At 38.6% G+C, this 7,987-nt stretch overlaps 1 pseudogene; it reads right to left on the bottom strand.

Moving 5' to 3' along the window:
* Positions 1-490: 490 nt before the first annotated feature.
* LOC102269791 (E3 ubiquitin-protein ligase makorin-1 pseudogene) lies at positions 491-1,747 on the bottom strand (annotated as a pseudogene).
* Between the last annotated feature and the right edge of the window lie 6,240 nt (positions 1,748-7,987).

Below are 7,987 nucleotides of genomic sequence, written 5' to 3'. Positions count from 1 at the left end.
AAAGCAGATTTTACCAGAAACCAAGTACCCACTGCTCAAGTCTAGAGCAGAAGGCTGCTACTTGTTACAGTTCAGATTCTTCTCCCATCACCCCGATTCCTGGATCCCCGAAGCAGGGACCAGTGCTGTAACTTATGAACCCAGTGTCCTCAGAAATGAAGCCTGGAAATCCAGATACGCTCCCCTCAAACTGTGTGGATCTGGTGGAAAACATGACTGCAACAAACCTACATGAACTATCTGATAGTTAAATTCATGTTACAGAAAAAGTGACTTTCAGATTTATTTTGGCAACTTTTTTAAACAGAGAAAACAACATACTCCTTGGGGAAAGGTGAGGGATTGAGAAGACAGGCCCTGGGTAAAAATGATTAGGACAGCACCTGGAGTTGAAGGCCCGCCTAGGAGAGCGGCGGGGTACGGCTGTCCTCCCGAGGCCTGCTGCCGTCTGAGGTTTGGCAGACCACAGTTCATGTGCCCCGCCAAGTTGCTATACATCCAAGTCATAAAAATCTTCCAGCTCATCATGAAACGAGTCCCACTCATCTTCAGAGTCTGTTAGGTCGTTGTCCCCACCTGCAGCCAAAAGCATAAGTGACATCTTGGCCAGCTCAAAGGTGACAACTTCCTCTTTGTCGTCAAAAGGGTTGCTGTTCTCTGGTTCCTCCATGAGCTTCCAGAGTGGTTCCTTCGTTGGGCCAGATATCTGCTTGATGTTCCCACTTTCTGTTCTGTGGCTCTTCTATGGCCATCAGGGTACGCATGCTTGTAAAAACAGTTCCCTCCAAATGGGCGGCTCCCACGGCCTTCATCAAAATACCTGCACACCTTGTTGCTCATTGCCTCCTTGTATTTCTGAAGGAGTTTCTGCTTCTCTTCTTTCTCCTCCACCCAGTACTCACTTGGAATGACAAAGTTAGATGTGATCAGGCATTCTGGACAGGACTTTATGATCTTGCTCTCAAGTTGCTTAGCACTCCTCCACTTGCGAATACACTTGAGACAGCAGTTGGAGAGGATCCTGAAATGGCGCTCTCTGGGGTTGGCTTTCTTGTAGACCACCTCCTTGCAGATGCCGCCCACCATGTCCTTGCTGTGCTGCACCACGAACGAGAGCTCCATGTCCTTCTTGTGGGCCTCGATGCAGGATTTTATATGCTGTGACCTCTGGGCAGCATCCAGGGGTTGGAGGACCTGCAGCCGGCACTTTTCACAGGCGTCTCCGTGCAGGCATGCACAGTTCTCCCCATAGCGGCATTCCCTCACCGCGGCATAGGGGCAGAGCTGCTTCTTGGTCTCCACCGCACTTGGCTCCTTCTCTGCATCTTCCTGGGTCACTGAGTCCTGCAGGGGGGCTTCAGCGGAGGAAGGGGCAGTCTGGCCACAGTAGGGCTGCCCTGGAACACACTCGATGGCATTTACCCGGTCTTCTGAATTGGCGCCTACAGTTGCAAACGTTGAATTTCTTGACTCAGCCTCACCCATGTTCATTTCAGCAGTCAGTCCAACTGATGACTCGTGGAAGCAGCAAGGGCTGACTTTGCAGTTAGGTCTGTAGCAGTTGCTTCTTCCTGTTTCAGTGGCTTGCTATGTTCATATCTGTGGCGGTCTCTGTAAATAGAGTACCCTCACTGAAAATACTTGCACACTACACCATATGGACTGTCAGAGAGGCCGTGTGAATAGTGACAGTTATCTCCTTCCAAAGCCCATGCGTGAAATACCTCTTAGTGTCCTTCCTCTCCATAGAGTCCAAACTCTATCTGCTTGCTGATGACAGGCCGATAAACTGAGAGATGAGGTTTAGAGGCCAGGAACAGGAAAGTATCACCAGTGGACCTAGGTAACAGCAGGCTAGGTCTCTGAAACATCATCCTCTAATGTTGAGTTTAAAGTCAGCTTTTTCACTCTTGTCTTTCACTTTTATCAAGAGGCTCTTTAGTTACTCTTTACTTTCTGCCATAAGGGTGTTGTCATCTACATATCTGAGGTTATTGACAGTTCTTCTGGCAATCTTGATTCCAGCTTGTGCTTCATCCGGCCCTGCATTTCGCATGATGTACTCTGCATATATATTATATAAGCAGGGTGACAATATACAGCCTGACAAAACGTGGTCCACTGGAGAAGGGCATGGCAAACCACTTCAGAATTCTTGCCTTGAGAACCCCGTGAACAGTATGATTTTCTTGAGCAGACATGAAAAATAAATGGATGTCTTTGTCTCTGAATTATAATTCTCTTAACCTGACTGTTGTGTCCGAGTTAATGTTGTGTAGTCCACACAGACATTCTTCCCATGGGATCCAAAGAAACCTTTATTTAAAGATTTAGGGATTTTCAAATATGGCTATAATTGGAAAAGCCATCACCCTGGCTCTTAGGAGAAAAACAAACCCAGGACACAGGTTTGAATATCAGGTAGAAATTTAATTGAGATCTGAAATGTTCATCTGAGCAAGGTTTGTGAGAAAGTTTTTTAAGAATCTGGATTTTCAGTGTGGTTGTCTCTAAATGTATTTGTCAGTAATAAGACCTTGAGTGGTAAGATGACTGCATGATAATTTATCCTTTACTTATTCAGAAATTCAGAGCCAGTGGTAATTTGAATTTACTTCAATTTAGAAAATGCTATCTTATGAAGATTACTGGGGGGATAATGTTTCATCTTAGAGAACAATTTTGTTCAGGATCTTAAAACTATATTGGCACACATTTACCTACTGAAAATTAATAGAATAAATTTAATATTTTTAATATTTCTTCACCTAGGAAGTAATAAGATCTCTATTAGGGAGTTCTTGTCTATCCTACTTTGGAGTAAGCACAAATAATAAAACTGTAATTATTTTAAAATATTCTACATATGGGTATTTAAAAATCAGAACTTTAAAAAACTACTTGAGAAATAGAATTTCATCATACTATTCATAGAAATATTTATTTTTTATGAAGCAAATTTAGCAACTTTATTCAGTTTTTCTAGAATTCCTAGCATTTGGAAGAATTATCTTTTCTTGATTATTTCTTGAATAAATATTTAGCTGTGAGTCCCTGTTAAAACTGCTGGGCAATAAGTCTCTGTCCTCCTTTAAGTATTTCAAGATTTTACTTTCATGTAAAATTCTGTGATTTCTGAAACATTCAACTTTTTTTGCTTGATGGTGATATTGGATTCCATGTTCCATGTGCCTGAATAAAAGACCTGATGAGAATCTGAAATCTGACAGGCTTAGTATATGCTTCATGGGGTTTCCCAGGTAACCCAATGGTAAACAATCTGCCTGCCAAATAGGAGACTCAGATTTCATCCTTGGGTTGGGCAGATCCCCTGGATAAGGAAATGGCAACCCACTCCAGTATTTTTGCTTGGAGAATCCCGTGGACTGGTGGCCTACAGTCCCATGAGGTTGGAAAAGAAATATACTTCGTCCCACTCCTCTCTTTGAAATTAGCTAAGTTATGAAGAGTAAGATAAACTATGCTCCTGATTTGTAAAAAAAGAAGACAAAAAAAAAAACCCCAAAAACAACTGAGAATATAGGTGAGATATGCAGAATTAATTTAAATTTCAGTTCAAGGTATACTTTATATATTTTGCCAATGAATTTCCAAGATTTTGAAATAAAACTTAAAGTAATGATATTTTTGATAGTGTATTTTATAATTTGAAAAAAAGTGCTACCCTCTGCCCTCCCCCACGCCCCTAAAAAATAAAAGGGAGGTTGATACTTTGGCTAAAAATGTTTATTTAAGTTCTACAAGACATATATATATATATATATAAATATAAATATAAGTAGCCATGCATCTTGGATGTTTAATGTAAGGTTCAGGTGATTTTGAAATCTTAGGATTCAGAATCAATGCTTCTAAACCTAATTCTGATAAAAAGTAAAAATCATTCTCCCTCACCTATGCAGACATTGCTAGTCAATTATGATGCTATGTACCACCTCTAGATCTCCCATAATCCTTTTGAACACAGTCCTCTGGGAAGCTACTCCAGTATTAGACTTTATACATAAGATGAAATCTGTTAGCCTGTTCCTAAAGCACACACATAGAAAGAATTTTTTTTTAACGTGTAAAAGTACAAAAATAAAGGTAACCATTGAAAAAGAAAATTACCTCAGTGAAAAGTGTTATTAAAAAAGATTTAAAGATAAATTATAGGCTTGATACAATATGACTAACAACTTCCTTTGCCACAGAGAGGCTGTGAAATAGTTTGCCTACTTCTAGATTTTTCTGGGTAGAAGAGATTTTAGACATTATCTAATCTAATTCTCTTCAGTTCAAAGGAGGAAAAAGCTGGCACAGAGATGTTAAATGAGTCCGACAAGTGTCATAAAGCCAGTTAAAAGCAATGACTCCAGTACCCAAGGGTACAGGGTTGCTTGCAGTGTTCCTGTTCTGCATACCTTCTTGCAGCCTCTTTTTTCCTGCCCCCTCCCCCTTGAGCATACAACCTAGAAGGACTCGGGAAGGAAGTAGACATCAAGATAGAGCCAGAGTGGGAGTGTTGCCCAAACTCGACCAAGTCACATACAACTACATGGTTTTGTCTTACCTGTACTCTATTCGTCCTCAGACTTAGACCAGGCTCAAGACTTTTACATAGGTCACAGAGGCATTCTGTTTGTGTTAGTAATAGAAGTGTTAGTCACTCAGTTGTGTCCGACTCTTTGCAGCCCCATGGATTGTAGCCCACCAGGCTCCTTTGTCCATGGAATTCTCCAGACAAGAATACTGGAGTGGATTGCCATTCTCTTCACCAGAGGATTTTCCCAACCCAGGGATCAAACCTGGGTCTCCTGCATTGCAGGCAGATTTCTTTACCATCTGAGCTACAGGGTAATGTGATATTTTAGAAACAATTTCAAAAAATATAAAAAAAATCAAAATATTGAGCAGCTCTAGACCTAAATTCTCAAAGGGAATGGTAAGATAGGACTGGGAACACCTTTGGTGAGATATGGGGTCTTCATTTTGCCTCAGTCCAAATGCTTTCCTCTGTTTCTGACACTACTGAACATTTGCTATTCATGATCACACTTATATACATTTTTATCTTCTCTCTATCTCTATCAAAAGATTAATAAAAAAAACATAGACCAAGATGGCCATGTAATTTTTCTCCACTTTACTTCTTGACTATAGCTGTCTGGTCCCTGAAAGTCATTTGTGTTGACAGTACTTGGTCAGATTCTGTTATACCTATGTGACTGCAGTATGTATTAGAAATTATATTTGAAGGCATAAGACTACAAATCTTTCTTAAATTACCCATATTGAAGTAAATAAATAACAAAATTGGTTAGCCATTTCCTTTACTCCTATTATTGCTGTCAGGTACATAATTATTTTCTGTATAGCATTTGTGCACCTAAGACATGACTTAAATCTTATTTTGAAATTCAGTATATATTGTACATTTGGCAATCTTCATAATATTGCTAACTGTCAAAAGATTGAGAAACACATGGCAAAGTCGTTTCTCAGTGGTAGATGAATTCTACAGCCCAAAGATAAGAATTGCTATTATACCTGTGATGATTGGAGATGCATTTTTTTCCAGCAGAACAGGAAATCTTTGCCTCAGTCATTTTGCCCTTTGCAGAATCACCTGACAGGGTATACTGTGGACATCAGATACTTCTTCTTTCCACAGCTGATTCCATTATTATGAACATTTTCATATGAATTCTAGACTACCTTGGCAAGTCATGGATTGATATTCTAGCTGCGGCCTAACAAAACCATGGAGAACCACTCTGGCCTTTTTATTTCCTGACTTTCATGTAACTCCGGTATTGATTTACACAGCATGTCATTTATTTCCAAAGAAATAGTCTGATTAATTGATTTTTATATTTTAAGATCCAAAGATTATACCTTTACTTCCAAATATGAAGAAATATAATTACAAAAATGGTCAGCATCTCTCTTCATCCCTTTTTCATAAATGATAGTGTAGCTTATTTCCTTATCTAATCATCCAGCCTTCACTGTGGCACACGGCTTTTTGTCTAAATTTTTCTCTGACAGATTTCTGATATGAATTTCATTAAAAAATAACAATGCTATAATTCCTTCAAAAAAAGAGAATTCCAGAACTGTTTTGTACATATGAGGATGTTAGCAATGGACATATGAATGTTCCCTCCCTCCCGTCCCCACCTCCCACCCCCCTCCCCCGTTTTGCAGCAAAGATGAAAAGATGGCACACATATTCTCATTTTCTTCCTGCTGCATTTTTTTTCCTACTCAGTGAGTGGGGGAAAAAAAAAAACAAAACAGGAGCAATCAGGCATTTTTCAGTATCTCTAGATTCTATTGTCAGCTTGGTGGGTGAGAGATCATTCTTATTAAGAGGCACCTTCTGAAAGTTCTCCTGTTTCCTGTGCAGGGTGAAATGCTAAGTGGCGTTCTGTAAAAGCAGACTAGGTTTGGGACTTGATATCTATTATTGCCCACTGCATCCCTTTCTATGTGCTACTTTTCCTCTTTTGTCCTTTACTCCACATTTATTTTTATTGTTTGCAATCTAGCTATCTTCTTTGGTCCTTACAGAATATAATATCATATAATTATAATATCACAGAATATGTTATCACATAACATCACATAATTATGGGTTTGAATCTCAGCCCCTCTGGTTATAACTACTATGTGACCTATTGTAAATATTTGAGTTCCTGATTTCGAAATTGAAAATAGGACGGATAATAGTTCTTTTTTCATGCTGTTATTCACTTTAGCCTAATGCCTGCCATATAATAATTACTCAATTACATAATTATAAAAGAGCCTTTGATAGATTTCTTGGAGTTAAGAGATTGGGGAATTGCTAAATACTGAGGAAGTACTTTCGCTTTTCTGAGAATTGTAGGTAAAAGGAAAGTGTAATTTCTTTAGTTTCATTTCTGGAAAGGATTTTGGTCACTTGATATATAGTTCTCTAACTTTCTGCTCAGCCCAAATCCACTTTTAATCAAAAATCCGGTCAGCATGGTGTTTTCAGAACTAGAAGAAAATAAAATGGGATGACCCAAGGACAGGAAATAAATTCCCTAGGGGCATGCAGTTCTCTTCCCTGACTTCCTTTATTTCTGAATCTCTTGTACTTCAGAGACTTCTTTTTTTTTCCCAAAAAGAAAGGAAAAAAGACATGAATTTTACAGGAAACATTGAAAGATTAAAAATGAGAATAAATGAGAGATTGGATATCAAGAACTAAATTGTCAAAAAATGAAAATAAAGAACTAAACTGTCGCAGTGATCAAGCATAAAACCTAATTAACCTGTTGTTTTGCTGATTTGTATTGCTCAGTATTTTTGCGCCAACACTTAAGAATATTTTATATGAATATTTGAATTTTTGGTTCATCTTTAAAAATCAGTTTTACCTTCCAAGACTGATATGTGTTGATTTCCAAATTTTAAGATAAATGGTAGTACTGTCATGGGTGCTCAATAGACAGTTAAACACATTAAGGAATGATTATCCTAAGCAAAGAATGCAGAGTGATTGCCATTGCCTAAGTCATACCCATGGGGTTTTAGGTTTCACGCAGAGGATGCAAGAGAGAAAGCCAATGGAATGATCTGTTTCTTTCCATACTGAAATAGCTTTGCAAAGTGACTCACGTATACTAAATCTTTAAGAAATGCATATTGGACATCCTGGGTGATTTTTTCCCCCAAAATGTTACAGGGGCACAAAATAAGCTCCTGCAGGCTATCACCTTTAACTTCCTTGCTCTTTTCTAACTGCATTCTTGTAATTTCAAATGGCAATCAGTTAGCTAGTCAAATCTAATGATATCCTCTCAACTCTTAGGCCCTCTGACTTTTTGTATTATATTATTTGATAGTTTTTTCCCTCTTATTTTTGGATTCTCGCCACTAGAATTTTGCAAACGTTTATTGAGAATTCACTTTTTGCTGGGCACTAGTATAGCCTTGAATACTTATTTACTCT

The sequence above is a fragment of the Bos mutus genome, chromosome 7 (genome assembly GCF_027580195.1).
Source record: "Bos mutus isolate GX-2022 chromosome 7, NWIPB_WYAK_1.1, whole genome shotgun sequence".
NCBI lineage: Eukaryota > Metazoa > Chordata > Mammalia > Artiodactyla > Bovidae > Bos > Bos mutus.
Note: the sequence above shows the minus strand (reverse complement) of the source record. Positions and strands in the feature narration are given on the sequence as shown.